This window comes from Pocillopora verrucosa, chromosome 1 (assembly GCF_036669915.1).
Source record: "Pocillopora verrucosa isolate sample1 chromosome 1, ASM3666991v2, whole genome shotgun sequence".
In the NCBI taxonomy this organism is placed as follows: domain Eukaryota; kingdom Metazoa; phylum Cnidaria; class Anthozoa; order Scleractinia; family Pocilloporidae; genus Pocillopora; species Pocillopora verrucosa.
The window spans coordinates 19204238-19226353 of NC_089312.1; the positions used below are offsets into that span (position 1 = coordinate 19204238).

At 38.3% G+C, this 22116-nt stretch overlaps 1 long non-coding RNA gene across 1 annotated transcript; it reads right to left on the minus strand.

Moving 5' to 3' along the window:
* Positions 1–722: 722 nt before the first annotated feature.
* Positions 723–3705, minus strand: LOC131788712 (uncharacterized). Its single transcript, XR_009340542.2, has 3 exons — positions 3639–3705; positions 1893–1966; positions 723–1254 (listed from the first exon to the last, which is right to left on the minus strand). It is a non-coding gene; the product is annotated as an uncharacterized lncRNA (long non-coding RNA).
* Between the last annotated feature and the right edge of the window lie 18411 nt (positions 3706–22116).

Below are 22116 nucleotides of genomic sequence, written 5' to 3' on the forward strand. Positions count from 1 at the left end.
TCATTTTTTTGAATATTCTCATTTACAGTTGAACACCTTGTATGAAAAAAGGTCTTGTGTGTTTTAATCCTTTCACTTCCATGATCTAAATTTCAATTCTCTTCACTGTTTGCTATACATTTCATTTAATTTTGCACTTAGAATTGGGTTTTAAATCAGACTATATCCATTTTTTGATTGTTTCCTTTTCTCAAATTCAGTCTTAGTCACTCCCTGGAAAAAACCCTGAGTATAAAACTAAATAGAAACTTCAAACTCACCTACACAGCCAATATAAGATGTATTTTTGCCATCCTTTCCTAAAAGCCACTGCAATGGTCAAACACTGCCTTGTTATCAAGCATAATTATTGGGTTATATTAACCATTGAACCAGCAGCATTTACTTACAAACTGCAGTTTGTCTTTAGATTTAGTAGCATGGGGTTACAAGTCAGTGATACAATGTCATAAATTACCTGACAGCAGCCATTCACCCACAACCAAACAAAACTACCCAACATGGCAAAAGGATTAGTTCAGATTTATGCAGGGTTTTCCAAACATCAAATTATTTCATCTCACATGAATTCTGTAATTCCATACTCAAAAACAACCCTTTCAGTAATTTTTGAATGTACACTACTTTGTGGAAACCAGTATTCTCATAATAAAGAAACACTTCCTTCACTTACTTCTTTTCTTTTATTTGCTTTGTTTTTTGTAATCAATCTAAACTGTAATGTTTTTCAGGTATAAATTGGTCTAGCTTGCTATAATATAGGAATAAATAAAAATATCAATTTACTTTTTCTCAGGACAGAATGAACTGAAACAGGTTTCCTAAATGTACATAATTACATTGTGCTTATTGGTTTTATGAAAAAATTGTAGGCATTGTGATTGCTTGCGAAAAATCTGATTTTAATCAAAGTGCAATGGTGTAAGAGATTTTACTCTGCTCTGAGTAAAAACCACAGCCTGTATCCCTGTTTAGGTTATTTCCTTGGCTACGTGGGTAACTCGAATAATGTTTTGTGCAGCTCTACCAGGAATGAACTCTGCATTGAATTTCTCTGTCATTTCTTGATAACTGAAATGAAGTGTTTGCAATTATTGAAACAGTCTTAACTGTTAGTGATTGTTATTTTTGAAAAAATAACAATCACTACACCTCATCTGAACGATGTGCAATAAGCATAAAACTCTAATCTAAGCTAACATTGGTATGTGTTTTTCTTCTACCAAAATAGCACTGTTAGCTTCATGACCAAACCTGTAAATACAAGAACAGAAAGAAAAAACTATCATAATGTGGAAAAAGTAATAAGACAAAAATCAAATGTAATCATTGATAAGTTTTTATTTCTTAGTTAGGGGCTCATGCTTGATTTAAAGTCTTAAAATTAAATCTGAATGGGTTGGACTTACAGATAGGAACCGTTTGGTTTCCTATTAAAAACAGCATTTGCATCAAAATCAAATTTGAATGAACAAAAGGAAATTCAGTGGTTATATTTAACCCTTTACCTCCTAAGATCTAATTGTTAATTCTCCCCTCTAGCTGATTTACATTTCCTTGTAAATTAGTTATAAGAATTTGGTGTTAGATCAAGATAACTTCCACCTGACAAGTTTGAGTTTTCTCATTACTTGTTTGCTGGATGCTGTATGACTATTATAAGGAGAATTTACATGCTAATCACTTTTGCGAGTTACAGGCTTAAAATGCTCAAACAGGAGTACTGAATATAGATCAGATGGATGCGTCTCCCCACTTTAATCCAAAGCCTTTTTAAATGATAAGTGTTGAAAAGTGTACTCCATCTTAATGTTTCACCAAGCTGCAGTAACACTCAAGTAAAGGGACATCATTTCTGGTTCTATACAAAGTAGTAAACTCATACAACTTACTTGTATTAGAAATCTTTATCAACAGTGGCAGAGATATCCAAAAGAGGATTCAAAATGTAAGGACAACTCCTTCCCTAGAAGAAATAGTTTAGCAGTGATTTTAAATAGGGTGAAAGGAATATATTCAGGTTAAGATAACTTTAAGCTTAACTTTCTAAAAATAAATGAAGACTTGCTGTTGTATTTAAAGCTGTTCATCCAACCTTGAAGTTCATTAAATAGATGTGTAACTATTGTCAAACATGTCTTATAAATTGACAGAATTTTATCTTGTTTCTATCTTAAAAAAACAAACCTAATTTATACTTTCACACTACACAACATTCCACTTTAAATCAATTGAATGTGGAATCTGGTGGGAAAATTTTGTACTATCTTCTTGAGTAAGAGAGATTTGAAAACTGATGATAATTTCATTCGCCTTCAATGAGGGTCTGAAAATCAACTCATTTTGTGGAATTAAAAACAACCTGTTTCAAGTGAAAACCCTGCATTAAGTGTATAGTAGTTTCACATCTGCAGGTTTCTGCTTGACAAAAAGGCTTCAATAATAGACAAATATTTCCCTTTTTTTGTCTTTTTTACACAATTATGGAACTTCCTCCACTCTTGATACAAAGGGAAGAGAAAGAAGTGGCACTAATCATAAAGATCTCGAACAGCTGGAGTACGAAATCAACATGAATTACATCATAATAATGCAGAATTCAAATTTGACTGAGGTTTGAGTTGAGATTTAGTATTTACATCTGAAATTTCATAGCAGAGAACTAAAACTCTATGCAAAAGCAGGCAAGCTAGTAGATTGAATGAAGTTAGATTTAGAATGATCATTTACCAGTACACTAGAATTTCATTCATAATATAAGCATTCCAAATATATTTCACCCTTCTAAACTGACACACTAAATATTGATTTCCCACTGGACTTAGTAAAGCTGAAATGTTTCTGAAGCTTACCTAGTCATTGTATAATTCAGATTTCTGGTGAGCTAAGATTGAGTTTAACTGGTGGCAGACCACTGGCTGTTCACTGAAGCCATTTGAGAGAATGACTCGAAATTTAACTATTGTCTTATAGGCTGGTACAACTTATTGCCCAATGGCTAGCTGGACACATGGGGTTAATATTTCCCAACTTCTGGTATATACTGTCAGGTAGAACAACATATAGTCACTTTGTAAAATTTCTTCATGTAGGCTATATTGTTGTGTCAATTTTTGGAACTGTTATGTAAGACATAGCACTGTGTAAACTGGTGCAATAGGTACATCCATCTACACTGTCTACAGTAGATACAACTACATCCATCGACACTGTATCTATCTTATCTATATAGTCTGTAGCAGGCACAACTATCTACACTGTCTACAATAGGTACAACTATCTTCACTGTCAATAGTAGGTACAACTATCTACACTGTCAGCAGTAGGTACAACTATCTACACTGTCAACAGTAGGTACAGCTGTCTATACTGTCTGCAATAGGTACAGCTATCTACACTGTCAATGGGTAAAACTATCTACACTGTCTACAATAAGTACAGCTATCTACACTGTCTACAATATGTACAGCTAGTTGTACCTACTGTAGACAGTGTTGTTGAAATTTGCTGAAGAAGTACATCCTACGAATTTTTCAAAAATTGCAGGAAGACTATCCCACCAAAACGAAAAATAGCAAATTTTGCATATAAATTATTCAATCGCTCAAAGTTATATAACGAACGAAGATTCTACTAACTTTAACTCCACGCGAGTTTTCTTCGCCTGTGGCTCTGTCGCCATTTTTGTCGCGGCTCTGGCATCTAGGGCTATAGAACCCATGTAAGCTTCACGTAAATTACAGAACATTTCACTTTACCATACATGACATACAAATGTTACCCGCGGTAACAGACGCACGGCAACTTGGAATCTATTTGTTTTATATAATAAAGAATTAAAAAAAGTTTTAATGATGACGTCATCTATACGTCTGTTCTCCAGTAGACCATAAGTGAGTACCAATCAGAATGCGTGCATACTTGAGCTTATTATATAAATGTAAATATAAGTCAGCTTCCATACGGTATCATTTTTTTGATAACTTATGTTTGGTAAAACCCCATGCCTGCTTTATCCAGAACTGAGAATGCTATCATGCCATTTTGGAAAAATTTTGCGGAAGATCCGCGCGTAGTGACGTAGTTTATGTCTGTCCAATAATTTAAAAAAGAGAGAGAGCGGGTGCGAGGTAATAGTGTGTCAATTATTGAAAGGAACCACAAAAGAAAAAACTCATAAAAAGCAAACAAAAAAAAAGCATTTTGTTTCAGGTCTCGGTAAAGACTGTAGTTTCCCAGTGTTTTCTCTGTTTTTTCTTTTGAGGCGGTTTTGGTACGGTTTTTGGTACTTGTCAGTTGCTTCTTTTTCCTTTCCTTTCTTTCACAAGTCTTTGTGGATGAATCTAACAATTGACTGCCGCGTCTTTGAAAATGTAACATAAAGTAAAGGAAATCTATTTATAATAAATACGTTCACAGAAAAATGCGTTTTTGTTGACTATTTTTACCCCTTCTTATCAACATTGTTATCTTTCCCATTCCTTTTTTTGTTTCTGAGCATTTAACTTCTACGGTTTTGGTACTTGTCACAATCGGAAAGGCCTCTCAATTTGCACATTTTGTTTGCATCGTGTCTTCCATTACACGACAAAAGGGAATTTATGGCACATTTCGAAAAGGATTTAATACGTAAAGTATTCATCAAACAGCCGAATAGTCACGAGAGAACCCGGGCCGAAGAAATCGAAGCTAAGTTTTTCTTTTTCCCTAGCTTGCTTTGCCCAATTTTCTTTCTTTTTCTTTTTCCGATGAATTTTTGGATTTCCTTTACTGCATTCGGAATGACCTCCCAACGTCAGAGTTCGGCACGTAGACATACTGAGAAAACGTTTACCTCCTTCTAACTTGCATTGCCTATCGAAGGATGACGAGCTTGAAATGGATAATACATAAGAAACGTAAAAGGAAGAAAAGAGGTAAAAAAAATACATAAAAAAGTTACAGTAAAACAAAACCATTTCTACTTTTAAGGAAAAAGAGTCTGCCGGCGTCGTCTAAGCAACAGAAAACACCACAGGATTCAGAATATAACTAACAGTTAACAAAGTGGCCTAAAAAAAAACTGCTCAGAAACGTGCAAAAGAAGATAAAAACGATGATAATAAGGGGAAAAAGTAGAAAAAAACAGCAAAAACAAAGTGCAAATTCCGCGGGGAGGAGTTACTCGGCCCCCAAGCCAGTTTGAGAGTTACTCCTTGTCCGTCAGCTCCAAATCATACTCGGGGAGAAGTTATTCGGCCCCCAAGCCAGATTGAGAATAACTCCTATAACGTGATTCGAACCGCGACCTCGATGACCTCTCTTGCACTCGTTGCGCGCCTACGGTTGCCGCTCGACCATCTCGAAATTGCATGTTATATTAGCATAAATTGTCGGTGTAAGGGTGAGGGAACTTTGGGAGGGAGGGTAAGGAACTTTGTGCAATCGAAACTGGTCTCTAATCTTCCACTCTAGATACATGGCCTAACCAGCGTAAATGGTTTCTGACGAGCTTGATTTCCATATCCTCCAAACTGGACTTCTTCATTACTAATATATTGATCCTATTTGATCTTCAAAATGTTTCTGAAATGACGCTGTTGGATTGTTCGAGTTTGCCTAACTTGATGATGGTACAGGTTTCATTTCGGTACATTGATGTAGACTGGAGGCACTGATTGTAAGTGTTGATTTTGGTCTTAGCTATGAGATCATGCTCGGACATTTTTCAAAGAAGTTAGCTAGGAAAATGTTATCCAACATGTTGTCAAAGCGATATAAACGAGGAATACAAAATTAGCATATGTCGCAATGGCGGACGGCTTCGTTTTCCGGGACACGTTAAACACGACGATTCGGACACTTCTTAATGAAGTTGTCAAGTGTGTGTATCGGGATAATGTAACACGCCAGGTATCACGTATTTTTACCTCTGTGGACGCATTCAAAGTAGTTTTCAAGTGTTTGCATTGGTACAATATCACGCACTTTCACCTCTGTGGATGCGTTTTACATACATACATACATTTCTTTCACTTTGTGTTCACTTTTCATTTGACGCGGCATTCATAAAACTCCATTTGTTAAGATAATTAACAAAGACCTGTAAGGTTTGCGGCTGTGCTGATACACGAAAAGGCAATTCACATTTCCTTCTAGCCTACAAAAAGTACCATCGAAAAGACATCCATTTTAACAGAAAAATTGGACGCAAATCAAATAGATCAATATGTGTTCTAAATGGGACTGCAATACTGCACGTGTGCTCGATCTTCTTGTATGCTAACCAGAGATAATATGGAAGCTAGTTTGCAACCCTGTCTAAAACCGCTCTTGTACCCAAAAGTGTCTTGTGAGGTCGTCACAGACTATGAGTTTTGCATGTACATCTGTGTTCAGTTCCTTTATGATTCTAATAAATTTCATTGGCTATGATATTGTAGAGAAGTTCTGGTTAACTGTATCATAGGCTTTGGTGGAGTCCACAAAAGCTATGTGCATGTCTCTCTACAGTTCTCTGGATTTCTCCGCTGGGATTTTGGGTAAACCTTTTCTGCCAGATGTTTTAGGGCTTTGAAAAATGTCAGCCAGTGGGGTTTTCCGACGAAGCTCAACAGAGAATTTCTCCGTAATTTCAACTGTTGTTTGTACAACTTTCTTCAAGTGCCTAGGACACGAAATTTTGCGTTTTCTGGTTGATAGCTGAATTTAAAATTACAAATAATCAAAATAACCTTAGCGCCTAACGAGTTCCTCTTGACCATTTTTTTGCGCATTGAAAGTACGATTTGGCGGCCAAAGTGTCCCTATTAAAGGCGTGGTCAAAACGGTCATGTTACTTAGCTGTAACATAGATACTGTAAAGACACATCGGCAACTACGGTGGATAAAGGAGAAATCTGGAAGAGAGGGCGAACTATTGCGTGGCCAGAGCGCCAAAAGATGTTAGCTACAAGAATAATACACATATACCGGGCATTTCTATAGAGTGCATTCCAAAGGATGTCTTTATACATTTCTTTTACTTTATTTTACCTTTTCATAAGACGCGGCATTCAATATTCGATAATTAAACAAAGACTTGTAAAAGAAAGGAAGGGGACAAAAAGCAACTGACAAGTACCAAACCGTATCAACAAAAATATCACTATGCACCCATAACATAACTTCTCGGAAAAAAAAAACTAAGAAAAAAGAAGTTTAAAATGATCGTTTTAAGGAAAAAATAGGAAAGACAGCGAAAGAAAAATGCAGATTTCGCGGGGAGGAGTTACTCGGCCCCCAAGCCAGTTTGAGAGTTACTCCTTGACCGCCAGCTCCAAATCATACTCGGGGAGAAGTTATTCGGCCCCCAAGCCAGATTGAGAATAACTCCTATAGCGTGATTCGAACCCGCGACCTCGATGACCTCTCATGCACTCGTTGCGCGCCTACGATTGCCGCTCGACCATCTCGAAAGTACATATTTAATATGTATAAATTGTCGGTGTAAAGAGTTTTGAAATACCAGGCTGGGGGGGAGGGTAAGGAACTTTGTCGGACTAAGAGTGCAATCGAGCGTTTCCGGTCAGGAATAAAGGAAATGAATCATACAAAGAACTGATAAAAGCGATATAAACGAGGGACGCAAAATTAGCATATGTCTTAATGCCGGACGGATTCGTTTGCCAGGGTTTGTTAAACACGAAGATTCGGACACTTTTCAAAGAAGCTATCAAGTGTGTGCATTTGGAAAATGATTACTATCCAGGTATCACGCATTTTAACCTCTGTGGATGCATTTATTACCCACACATTTCTTTTACGTTATGTTTACATTTCACATGACGCCGTGTTTATAGGGATGAAACAACAAAGACTTGTAATGTTGTATCTTAAAAAATAAATAAAGTGACCACAGTTATTGCCTTGATTTTAAATTATGTAACCATATAGTGGCTTACTGTGTCACTTACAAAACTAAGACGTACACTACTGATATTACTTGCAATACAATACATACACTATTTAAAATATAATATGATCACTTACGCTACTAACAATGCTTATTCTTACTATCCTGACAGTACAGTACGATAGATCTTTTTGCTTATAATACTAACGCCACTTTTACACCTTTGATATTACACATATTTGTATTCTTGCACGGATCAAACAAAGAACTGATAAAAGCGATATAAACAAGGAATACAATATTAGCAAATTTCGTAATGGCGGACGGCCTCTTTTACCGGGACTCGTGAAACACGACAATTCGGACACTACTCAAAGAAGTTATTAAGTGCGTGCATTGAGATAATGTGTTATACGCCAGGTATCACGAATTCTTACCTCTCTGGAGGCATTTATTTTATTTAATGTCTTTGAATTTGACTTATTTCGCAATTGCAATTGTATCGGCATTGCAATTATTGACCTATAACTGTTCCCAACTCAGTTGACAAGGTGTGCGAGTCATAGCTCAGCAAGAAAGTTATGGCAACCGTGGATTCACACTTGTATCACGAAATGGCTGCGTACAGAAAACAACATTGTTGCGAGACAACTTTAATAAGGCTTATGGAGGATTAGAAAACAACTGCTGATAGTAAGGAAAGTGTGACTGAATTATCCACTCATATGAGCAAAACGTTTGACTCGCTGTATCCTGCTCTAAAGATTCAGAACCTTAAGGCATACGGCTTTTCGGATGCGTACGTCCTCAAATCTCATGCGATCTTTCTTTGAGCTTAGAAGAAATGCAGTAAACTTATGAGACGTGCAAAGCGCGTGGATGAAACAAACCAGGGGATCCCCACAGGGTTCTTCCTTTACACCTTTAGTATGGACTCTTTGGCTCTCTGCCAAAAGCAGCCTCCCTACCCTGCACCAAAGAAGACTAGAGATAGCCAATTTGTAGCGGGGAACGCAGAAAACAGAGAAACTGGGTACTAGCTCTTTGCATGGAGCTTCCAAACATGCAGACAGTAAAAAAACAAGTTACTTGATTCAGATTAAATATCAATCGCAGTGGATGGTGAAGTGAAAGCAAGGTATGCGTGGATTAAGCCACTTTCACCTTTCCCAGTGAGTGAGAAATCTATTAGTGTACGAAAATTACCAGCACCTCATAGAATTACAGCTTCCTTCTTTTTTTCTCGATATCGAGAACTTAACGGAAGTTTACGAACGGACATCAAGCGTAGCCTCAGTTTCGTTGAGTAAAGGTACTGAGGAAAAGTCTAACTTTTCACTTGCATTGTCTGTCAATTGCAAAGGATGACGAGATTAAAAGGCCCATTATTTCGAGACCGAAATGGATAAAGCATAAGTATCGAAAAGAAAGAAAGAATAGAGGGAAAGGTATATAAAACAGCTACAGAAAATGAAATGATTTCTAATTTGAGGAAAAAGAGCCTTTGCCAGCGACTTCCGAACTATAGAAAACACTGTTGGATTCAGAATACATGGTTTAAAATAATGGATCCATCAAAAAATTAGGAATTAGTAGAGACGCTGCAGCTATTGAATTTATAACGATTAGGAAGGCTGAGGTCAAATTTTACTTTTCCTCTCCAAAATCCTGGTTACGCCCCAGCCCACACAAACTTCTTCCTTCATCAAAATTGGATTTTCGGCCGCACCTGTCTCATAAAAGGTTTATACATACACAAAATGAATCAATGAAAATAATAATAACATAAATAGAGGCAAAAATATTACATCTTGGTTCAAAATAAGAAAATAAAAATAAACAGAAACAGGAGCCTATTACTAATGGGCTCCCGACAGAAGAAATGGGAAAAACAAAACAAAACAGAATAACTGCTAAAAAGACACACACAAAAAGGAAAAACGAAGACGTAATGATATTATTAAGGGAAAAATGTAGAAAAGATGGTAAAAGTAAAATGCAGATTCCGCGGGGAGGAGTTACTCGACCCCAAGCCAGTTTGAGAGTTACTCCTTGTCCGCCAGCTCCAAATCATACTCGGACGGCTTCGTTTGCTGGGGCTCGTTGAATACGACGATTCGGACACTTCTCAATTCTCAGTTATCAAGTGTGTGCATTTGGAAAATGTTACCCGCCAGGTATCATGCATCTTAACCTCTTTGATGCGTTTATTATATATACATTTCTTTTACTTTATGTTCACTTTTCATTTGACGCGGCATTTATAGAACTACATTTAATAGATCAATCAACAAAGATTTATAATGTTTGTGGTGCCGATACACAAAAGGAACATTTCTCACTTCCTCCTCACGTACATAACATATCATCCAAAATACAATCATTTTGGCAGAAAAATGGCTCCCATACCAAGAGGTAGAGATATACATTGTAACACTGTGAATTTAAAGGCCTTATTTGATTTTTGCCGTCTGACAATAACTGTCAAAATTACCTTGTGTTCGTTATCTATTTTTTTCTCAACAATTGAACAGGCAAAGTGACAGCACTCTTCAAGTCTGACGACAAATCTGATATTAAGAACTGCAGGCCTATCACAGTACTTCCGACAGTCAGTAAGATTCACAAGTTTATGGCTATTTGAACTATTTGACTGAGTCAAACCTACTTACAGCAAAACAGTCTGGCTTATACGCTCTAAAATATAAACTGAAGTCGCCCTTGCTCATTTTAGGGACAAAGTTCATGAGAAATTGATAATGGAATGAATACAGTGCACAATACATTGACACCGCAATCACGGACGAGTCATCTTCGTATCGTAAACTAGCTACAATAGCGGGCTTCATGATTTTGGTTTCTTTAGCAGATGGTCCCATTTCACGTATTTTCACCAAACAAATGTGCCTGGCCATCGAGTCTCGACCAGGATGGAATCACACCTTTCGTTACCCTGCAGCTTTTTTGGAAGAGTTGAAATTCTGGTTCATTTAATTGTTACTCTCTTCGACCTCCGCCTGATACGTCTACTTCCATCTTCTCTGAACGCTCAACTCCCGAGCTTTAACTCGAAATTCACTTCTCCTGGTTTCAGTGGGGTGGACGTCTTGGTGCAAGACTGGAGTAGCGAGAATAACTGAATATGTCCCCCAGTCAGCCTCTCAGTCGATTCTGTCCGTCATCTGACGTCATGCGTAGCTCGCGGAACCTTGATCTATTCAGAATGGCCCTCGTCTTACTTTTGGCCTTTTCTAGGCCAGGGATGTCGATTTAAGCCGTTCGTGGTAGAAGCTTTTGCCCTTACAGCAATCGGTAACCTTCTGCCAGAAGGGCCAGGACAGAGGCAAATTTATAAATTCCGCGCGTCAGCATTTCGCGGCTGCCCAAATTCAGAATGTTAACTTTACGCTTACATTATCGGCGTGTTTTCTATTCTATATCCACGTGGCATTTAAGTGAGCCTTAATTGTCGTGCATCTTATATTTTACTCATATTTTGGCACATGTATTTGGGTCTATTTGGTCCGTTTCTTTGGCCAGATCTGGCCGGTATTTTTGGCTTGATTTGGCCAGTGATTTTGGCCTTATTTGGCCCATGTTTTTGGCCTGATTTGGCCCGTATTTATGACCTTATTTAGCCTGTGATTTTGGCCTGATTTGGCCCATGTGTTGTCGCCTAATTTGGCCCATGATTTTGGCCTGATTTGGCCCATGTTTTTGGCCTGATTTGATGATTTGCCGCAGTCAAACGACTCCGAATATCGTCGCATCGTTAAGGCCAAGTCTTGCGAGTATTTTTACTCTAGCAAAGTGGTTTCTGTAATTACGCTAAGAGATAAATTTAAAAGCCATATAGAACCTTTCGTGCACGAATTTTCCAAGTTCGGTATGCATAGTAATAAATCTGGTGCTGCAACCAAGTTGCGGGCGTATTTCAGGCGACCTATTGGATATACACGCGGGATAGAAGTGTCCTTCTTCAAAGAGTAGATATCTTAATCACACAGATGATGACCGTTTAAGCTGTAAAGACCACCAGTTGGACATTTACCATCGTTCTATTCGCCAAACAGTAGGGCCTTACCTGGTCTCTCAGCGTAAATGGTTTCTAACGAGCTTGATTTCTATATGGTGCAAGGTCCAGATTTCATTCTCGCACATTGATAGAAGAAGAAGACGAAGACCTTTATTTATTCAGGGTAGCCTATTCAGATGCCTTGAGCACTGCTATCATTTGGGGCCCTGATAAAAATTAGAACTACAAAATCATGCTAAAATACTACTTCTACAGGTAAACCCTAGGAAAAGTTAAGTTAATCTTAAAATATGGGCTATATACAGTCACGGTAAAAATGAATAAAATCTTACAACGTTAAAAATTTTTCTTATTGAAAATTACAGAACCATTATAATAAAAGTTTTTAGCTAAGTCAGTTCTAACCCTTGGCAAGTGTAACATGTTCATTTGCCTCGTAATTCGATTGTGGACAGAACTGTTAAAAATAAAATAGTTTTTAAAATATCGTGGACAACGTCCCTTAATGCATCTTTTGACGAGTTCATTAACATGGCTCTCTCGTCTATTTACCAGAGATGGCCCAAAGCTCTGTCACTGTCGCTCATTTTTGAAACAATTTTAGAGACACATCTCTGAAGCCTCTCCGGTGACGAACTGTTGCCAGCTCCGCAGCAGTTCCACACGGTGTCACAATAATCCTTAATAGGACGAATATAAGCTGTGTAAATGAAATTAGCACGGTCGGATGTAAGATTCACCCTAATACGTCCTAGCATTCCCAGTCGTTTACCAACTTGGGGCAAAACATACTTAACATGAGAATTCCAAGAAATACGTTCATCAAATACAACTCCTAAATGCTTTAATTCATAGACGCACTTAATAGGTCGGCCCTTAAACACTATACCGAAATTTGCGTCAGAAAGCCTAGCGTGAGAATTTCCTGGTTAACTGTTTCATAGGCTTTAGTGGAGTCCATAAAAGCTATGTATATGTCTCTCTGCAGTTCTCTGGATTTCTCCATCAATTGTTTCCGCGACTGGGATTGTGAGTAGTCTTTTTCTGCCAGAGGTTTTATGTCCTTGTACAACGATGTCAGCCAGCAGGTTTTCCGACGATGCTCAAAGAAAAATTCCCCTGTAATTCCCAAAGTTGTTCCAAATACCTTTTTCAAAGGAAATCGTTATATCAGGGTTCTTCAGGTCAGCTAGAATGTTAACATATAAAGAGATAAAAATATTAAATCTAATTTCGAAAAAAAAAAACAACAACAACAGAAAAAAAGCAACCGACACGACGTAAAAACATATTAGAAAAATACCACAGTTACCCAAAAAGGAAAACTGCTCAGAAAAAAAGGAAGAAAAAGAAAATAAGATGATAAAAATGATGGCAATGAGGAGAAAAGGTAGAAAAGACAGCAAAAGCAAAATGCAGATTTCGCGGGGAGGAGTTACTCGGCCCCCAAGCCAGTTTGAGAGTTACTCCTTGTCCGCCAGCTCCAAATCATACTCGGGGAGAAGTTATTCGGCCCCCAAGCCAGATTGAGAATAACTCCTATAGCGTGATTCGAACCCGCGACCTTGATGACCTCTCTTGCACTCGTTGCGCGCTCACGATTGCCACTCGACCATCTCGAAAGTACATATTTAATATGTATAAATTGTCGGTGTAGAGAGTTTTGAAATACCGAGTTCGGGGGGGAGGGTGAGGAGATTTGTTTGACTGGAAGTTCAATCGAGCGTTTCCGGTCAAGAATAAAGGAAATAAATCATACAAAGAACTGATAAAAGTGATATAAACGAGAATACAAAATTAGCATATGTCGTAATGGCGAACGGATTCGTTTGCCGGGGCCTGTTAAACACGATGATTCGGACACTTTTCAAAGAAGCTATCAAGTGTGTGCATTTGGAAAATTATTGTTATCCAGGTATCACGCATTTCAACCTCTGTGGATACCTGGATTACACACACATTTCTTTCATTTTATGTTCACTTTTCATTTGACGCTGTATTTATAGAGACGAAACAACAAAGAATTGTAACGTTGTACTTTGGTGCGATAGAACAAATAAAAAAATTAAAGTGAACACAGTTGTTGCCTTGATTCTAAATTATGTCACCATCTAGTGGCTTATTTCCTATTATGAATTCCGCCACTTAAAATACTAAGACTTACACTACTTATATTACTTGCAATACAATACATGTATTTGTATTCTTGCATTGCTAAAAATCCTTGCTATATTGAGGGGGAGAATTGCTAAATCAAGTTAGTGTACAATGTTGAATTTCCCATTGCATTTGGAGTTTGGTTTGAAGGTCAGGAACATTTGGGTTCTTTGAAAAAAACCTCAAACGAATAAATATAGTGTTTCATGAGAAGCAAGAGAAGATCCAGTCTGCGCTGTTGGATGGAGGTTAACGAATCTATTTCATCAGTCAAAGCAGATTTTATTCAATTTGACTAATATACTAGTTTGTGAAAGATAGAGTTAGTACAAAGACATGAAAGACATTAACAGACATTGAAAGAAGGCTTATGAAATGGAAGAGAATTTTCCTGCGTTTTACATAACCAAATGAAATACCAAGTCGTCTGTGTAAAAGTTGAAACTGAAAAACGATTAGGTTGGATACTTAAATTTGACATTTGAACGGGGATAAGTACACCGCTTTCTAATCGATCGTTTGGGTCTTTTCAAGTCTGCAATCTTCAATCCATTTTAGAGAAGATTGCAGTCCTTTTATAATAACAAAATTTGCATTATCATTGAAACGGTCTTTCAGTTCACCTCAAACTCAAACTCATGCCTTTTTACGCCTAAGTGGCATGTGGGGCAGCAACGTTCTCCTTCCACATCTGCCCGTCTATTGCCATGAGCTTGATGCCTCCCCAGGCCTCCCCCATCTCCAAAATTTCTTTCTTTACTGTCCGCCGTCAGATGTTCTTGGAGCGGCCTTTCTCGCGTTTCCCTTCAGATGTCCAGTGTAGAGCGGTTTTGCGATAGAGGGGTCTTGACGGGTGACATGTCCAATCCATCTACAGCGTCTCCTAAAGACATCTTTATTTGAAATGACATTAAGCCAGAAGATGCGTAGGATACGCCTAAGGCTCCCGGTGTGAAATGTGGAGAGTTGTGATAAATACTTCTCCGTCAAAGCACCAACATCCTCAACCATACAGGAGAGCTTTTAGAACGCAGCTGTGATAGAGTTTAAGATTAGTACGAGTACTGTAAGTGGAGGAACGCCATACCTTATTCATCATGTTGAGTGAGTTTCTGGCCATGTTAAAACGGCTCTGGATGTCCAGTTAAGTTCCTCCATCTCCACTGATGATGCTGCCGAGATAGGCAAATCTGTCTATGTAAGGAAGTTCTTCATCATCAATCTGGATTGGGCGTGTGTTGATATAGTAATCAGCGCCATAATTTCGATTTACTTGCTGCTAATGTTGAGGCCAACTTGCTTTGCAAAGGTGTTAAGGCGTCGAGTCTTCTCTTGAATGTGCAAGTGGGTATGTGATAGTAAGGCTACATCATCAGCGTAATCTAAGTCTTCCAAGCAGGAGATGGCTGTCCATCTGATGCCCCTGAGCTGATCCTCAGTGGTTTGCCGTATGATCCAATCCACAACGAGATTGAAAAAGAGGTGTGGACATGGCACACCCCTGTCTGACACTAAGATGGACTTCAATCAACATGTCACCATCACCAACACAGCAGGTAAAGTTGTCATAGAAGCTTTTTATGATCTCATCAAGGTGGGAGGGGATTCCATTCGCTCGAAATATTCTCCAGAGACTGCGCCGGTGCACGCTGTCCAAGGCCTTGGCAAAATCTGCAATGTTCACATAGAGTTCACTGCCATTCGTTACTCTGTTTAATTATATTTCTCGGCGTGAAAATCTGATGGATAAAACCTCTTCCTGTCCAGAAACCTGCCTGTTCCTCGTGAAGTTTAAGGTCATGATGACTTTCGCTAAGATCTTACTAGGAGTGGATAATAGAAAAAAAAAACAGAAAAAAAGGAAAGGGAAAAAGACCAACAGACAAGTACCAAAACTGTATCAAAGAAAAGACAAAACAAGTGCACCAATGAAATAATTTCTCAGAAACAAAAAATAATATGTTTAAAAAAAAAGATAAAAAATGATAATAATAAAGGGAAAAATAGAAAAGACAATAAAAGCGCAATGCAAATTTAGCGGGGAGGAGTTACTCGGCCCCCCAAGCCAGTTCGAAAGTTATTCCTTGTCTGCCAGCTCCAAATCACACTCGGGGAGATGTTATTAGGCCCCCAAGCCAGATTTAGAATAACTCCTATTGTGTGATTTAAACCCGCGACCTGGATGACTTCTCCTGCACTCGTTGTGCGCCTACGACTGCCAATCGACCATTCGGCAAAGAAGACATGGGCGACAAGACTTCTTGCTGATCATCACCCAGTTTTTAAATTCTAGCTATAGGTATACCGCTTTCCAATCGATTATTTCGTTATTTTCAAGTTTTTAATCCTCAATCCAGTTCCTCTGATGTTGAGTAGGTCATATCTGCTTCAGAGAAACCATCTTCTTGTAAAAGACTTTAGTAGTCTTTTTGGCTCCTCAAGAAAGTTTTCAGAACTGACAGCACTCTACCCGGCTTTGGTTACATGTTTCTTGGGGTAACTTTATAGAAGACTGCAGTCCTTCTAAAATAACAAAATTTGCATCATCATTAAAACGGTCTTTCAGTTCATCTCAACGCGACCTCTTCCCACTCAGTTCCTCTTTCCACTGTACCCTTTTTCGTCCCTATAAAGGGATCTAAAACCAATATTTCTCTGCATAACATTTCGTCGTGTACAGTATTCCACATCATTGGCTTCCTGAAGATTATAATCAAAATAAATTCTTGAATAAAACGGAATATATGAATCCGGACTGAAATGTTTAATTACAATACAACTCAGCAAGAGGTAAACAACAATTATCGAGTTGTCTAAATTTTACTTAACATCAATTAATCCTTCCGTTTTCTTCTCTTTAATCGATTTGAACACTTGATTACTATAAGAATTCTTCAACTTTTAATATTTACACTGTTCGCAGTCGGATGCATCCATTGTGGTGACTGAAACAACAAACAAATACACAATGAATACATTTATAAATATTTTTTTCAATTTGAAGTTATTTAAAATAAAAACATGAAAAATATGATGTTTATAAACATCACCATCAGTATATCTGAAAATGGAATCAAGTACAACGTTTTTCAAGTAAAAACAAGAAACAAAATACTCACGTTCTCGCCACGACGGCGAAACTCACTAAATGGTGTCCTCGACAAGACCACGACGGCAAACGCGCTAGAAAGGAGCTCTCGTGCGCATGCCTGCTAATGCGAATTTAGTTCCTTCCGTCCTGCTATCTTAAGGTCCCTATTCTTGGGGCGGCCCCTCTTGCGTTTCCCTTCACGTGTCCAGTGTAGAGTGGTTTTTGCGATTGAGGCCTTTTCGCGGGGGACATGTCTAATCCGAGGACGAGGTGTTATGCAGAGAAATATTGGTTGTAGATCCCTTTACTGGGACGAATTGGAATGCTCCCGCGCAAGATAACTTCACAGAAACCAAAAATAAAGGAAAAAAGGACATAAAAGTGATGATAAGAACGGGTAAAAGTAGAAAGTATTAAGACTTGTAAAAGAAAGGAAAGAAACGGAAAAAAAGGAACTGAAAAGTACCAAAACCGTAAATATGTGAAAACAAAAAAAACACAATGCACCGATAAGATAATTTCTCAGAAAAAAGAGAATAGAGTACAAATAAGATAAAAATTGTGATAAAGGAAAAAAACAAGGAAAAGACAGCAAAAGTAAAATGCAGATCTCGCGGGGAGGAGTTACTCGGCCCCCAAGCCAGTTTGAGAGTTACTCCTTGTCCGTCAGCTCCAAATCATACTCGGGGAGAAGTTATTCGGCCCCCAAGCCAGATTGAGAATAACTCCTATAGCGTGATTCGAACCCGCGACCTCGATGACCTCTCTTGCACTCGTTGCGCGCCCACGATTGCCACTCGACCATCTCGAAACTACATATTTAATAAGTATAAATTGTCGGTGTAGAGAGTTTTGAAAAACCGGGTTGGGGGGGAGGGTGAGGAACTTTGTCTGAATGAGAGCGCAATCGAGCGTTTCCGGTCAAGAATAAAGGAAATGGATCATACAAAGAACTGATAAAAGCGATATAAACGAGGAATACAATATTAGCATATTTCGTAATGGCGGACTGCCTCGTTTACCGGAACTCGTAAAACACGACGATTCGGACACTATTCAAAGAAGTTATGAAGTGCGTGCATTGGGATAATGTGTTATACGCCAGGTATCACGAATTCTTACCTCTCTGGAAACATTTATTTTATTTAAATGTCTTTGACTTTTACTTATTACACAATTGTAATGGTATCAGCATTGCAATTATCGACTTATAACTGTTCCCAACTCAGTTGACAAGGTGTGCGAGTCATTGCTCTGCAAGAAAGTTATGGCAACCATGGATTCACACATGTATCGCAAAATGGCCGCATACGGAAAACAACATTGTTGCGAGACAACTTTAATAAGACTTGAAACGAATATAAGAGATAAGGCTTGTTGAGGATTAGAAAACAACTGCTGATAGAAAGGAAAGTTTGACTGAATTATCCACTCATATGAGCAAAACGTTCGACTCGCTGTATCCTGTTCTAATGATTCAGAGCCTTAAAGCATACGGCTCTTCTGACGCGTCCCTAAATCTCATGCGATCTTTCTTTGAGCTTAGAAGAAACCAAGTAAACTTACATGATCTACAAAGCGCGTGAAAGTAATAAACCAGGGGGATCCCCACAGGATAAAGAACAAAGCAGGGGTTGCTCACGGGGTAAGGAACAAACCAGGGGATGCCTACAGGGTTCTTCCTTGGCACCTTTAGTATGGAATCTCTTCCAAAACCATCTCCCATTTATGTTGAATCAGAGAACTTTTTTATGTACGGAGACGACCATCGAATATACATGACCGGGGACTCGATTAAAAAGATGTTCAAGAACTAATGAGTGAAACAGAAATGGTCACGCAGTGGTGTAAAGTAACTCTGTGTTTAACCCTTTAACTCCTATAAGTGACCAAGACAGAATTTCTTCTTACAAAATTAATACAATATCGAGCAAACAAGTGATGAGAATAAACAAAAACATCAATTAGGCGATTATTACTTGATCCAATATCAAAATCTCCGGACTAACATTATAAGAATTGTAGGGTATTCAGTAAGGAGAATTACTAATGAGATCTTGGAAGTGAAACGGTTAAGACCAATCACCAAATATCAGATTATTGCCATCGATCTAAAGTTCTCTAAAAAGGAACCAGTTGACCGATTAGAGATTGATTGAGGGAGGGTGAGGAACTTTGTCTGACTGAGAGTGCAATCGAGCGTTTCCGGTTAATAATAAAGGAAATGGATCATACAAAGAACTGATAAAGGCGATATAAACGAGAAACACAAAATTAGCATATCTCGAATGGCGGACGGCTTCGTTTGTTGAGGCTTGTTAAACACGACGATTCGGAGACCTTTAAAAGAAGTTATCAAGTGTGTGCATTACGTATCATACATTTAAACCTCTTTGGATGCATTTATCATATATGCATTTCTTTTACTTTATGTTCACTTTTCATTTGATGCGGCATTTATAGAACTCCATTTGTTAGATTAATCAGCAAAGACTTAAAATGTTTGCGGTGCTGATGCACAAATGGAACATCTCTCATTTCCTCCTTGCCTATATAACATACCATCCATAATACAATTATTTTGGCACAAAAATGGTTCCCATACCAAGAGGTAGAGATATACATTGTAACACTGTGAAGTTAAAAGGCTTTTTCTGTTTTTTGTCGTCTGACAATAACTGTCAAAATTACCTCATGTTCGTTATCTATTTTTCTCAACAATTGAACAGGTAAAGTAACAGCACTCTTTAAGTCTGACGATAAATCTGCTATTAATAACTCAGTGCAGGCCCATCACAGTGCTTCCGACAGTCTATTTGAACTATTTGACTGAGTCAAACCTACTTACAGCAAAACAGTTTGGCTTACGCTTTAAACTATTAACCTAGGTCGCCCTTGCTCATGTTTGGCACAGAGTTCTTGAGAAACTTGATAATGGAATGAATACAGTGCGCAATACATTGACACTGCAAGCTCGGACGAGTCATCTTCGCATCACAAACTAGCTACAATAGCAGGCTTCATGATTTCGGTTTCCTTAGCAGAGGGTCCTATTTTGCGTATTTTCACTAGAAAAATGTGCCTGACCATCGAGTCTCGACCAGGATGGAATCACACCTTTCGCTACCCTGCAGCACTTTTGGAAGAGCTGAAATTCTGGTACTCGAACATCCATTCATTTAATGGTTACTTTCTTCGACTTCCGCCAGTTACGTCTACTGTCATCTTCTCATCTTCGTGAGCTAAAAGCTATCTACTATGAGTTACTGTACTTCGCGGACCACCTTACACACAGGACAGTAACGTTTTCACCACTAGATCAGCAACCTCCTGCTAAAAGGGCTAGGACAGAGGCAAATTTATAAATTCCGCGCGTCAGCCTTTCGCAGCCGCCCAAATTTAGAATGTTAACTTTACGCTTACATTAATGGCGTGTTTTCTGTTCTATATCCACGTGGCATGTAAGTGAGCCTTAATTGGCGTGCATATTATATTTTATGCATATTTTGGCACTGTCTGGGCCTATTTGTTCCGTGTTTTTGGCCAGATCTGGCCCGTATTTGTGACTTGATTTGGCCCGTGATTTTGGCCTTATCTGGTCCATGTTTTTGGCCCGATTTGGCCCGTGCTTTTTGGGGTCTCATCCGTGTACATCGGAGCTCCGAAAGGGGGGTTATCTGAAAGTGGCCATACTAGAGCAATGGGATACACAACTGACAGCATGACACCGATTTGTACCACTTTTTACAAGAGCTAATAATACACATGTAAAAATTACGCGCGTATGATTGGCTGAAAACGAGTGCATTTGCTTGTAACACGAGTGCAAGTTGTAACATGAGGCAAATTACGAAAAGCGCGGGCGCTGTCAAAATTTCGTCTGTCATGAGTTTCTGCAATACTTTTTTCGTGGAAATAGCTGAAGGATGAGATGTGACCCCATAGTATGTTACAATGAAGCATTTTAAGGGTGTTAAATGCTACCTTGAAAAATCAAGGTACATACAAACTTTTCATGCAATTTTGAGATGTCATCACCCTTACAATGATTCTGAAAGTACCATTTACATAACAACTCTGAGTTATCATTGTGAGTAACAAAAGTTTCTGTACCATTGCTGTTGTTTAAAAATTTTGACATGTGTTGCAATAATCTGAGTAAAATGACAGTAACAATAAGGAAGTGTAAAAATGAAATTGTTTTGTCTGAGTCCTGGATGTTAAACAAGGCTCTTGGCACCTAGCAAGTCTCAGATTACCTTACTCCACCCCCTCCCCCACCTCTCATTTTGTCACATCCTCCCTATACAGTTAAATGATATTCATTAGTACTTCTGGGTGGAGAGAAGCACTGTGAGGGTACATTACCTTGATTATGCAAGAACAGAGCCCTAAAACCCAGCCAGGGCTAAAACCTGGACTTTTTTTATCCACATTCCAGTTCAAAAACTGTTACGCCCTTCATCCCCCACTTACAACTTGCAAAGTAATTTCAAAATATATATTTCTAAATTATTACAACAAAATTACTAAGAACAACAACTGTAAAATTAACAGTAAACACGAACCTTAACATTATTCTGTGGTTGCTATTTGTTAGCTTGGTCTTTCAAGTACAAAGGATTGAACCATTCAAAAAGGGAGTGGTATAATGCAAATTTCAGAAAAAATGGACTTGAAGCAAGATAAAACAATAAATTGACTGGTTTGCATCATCATTCCTGACTACAGAGGTAACTTGCCTAAGTGTTAAGTATCAATATCCGAGGAAACCTCATACGAAATGTTATCCCATCCACTTATCTCATTACATCTTTGGATTAACAAGTTCCCAAAATCCCATATTTTTGCAGGGGAACTATACATCTCATCAAATTACATCAATTTAATCATCATCATCATCATCACATTTTAAAATAGAGGTCATGAAAACGAGAGCTCGAATATGTGGGGTTTTTG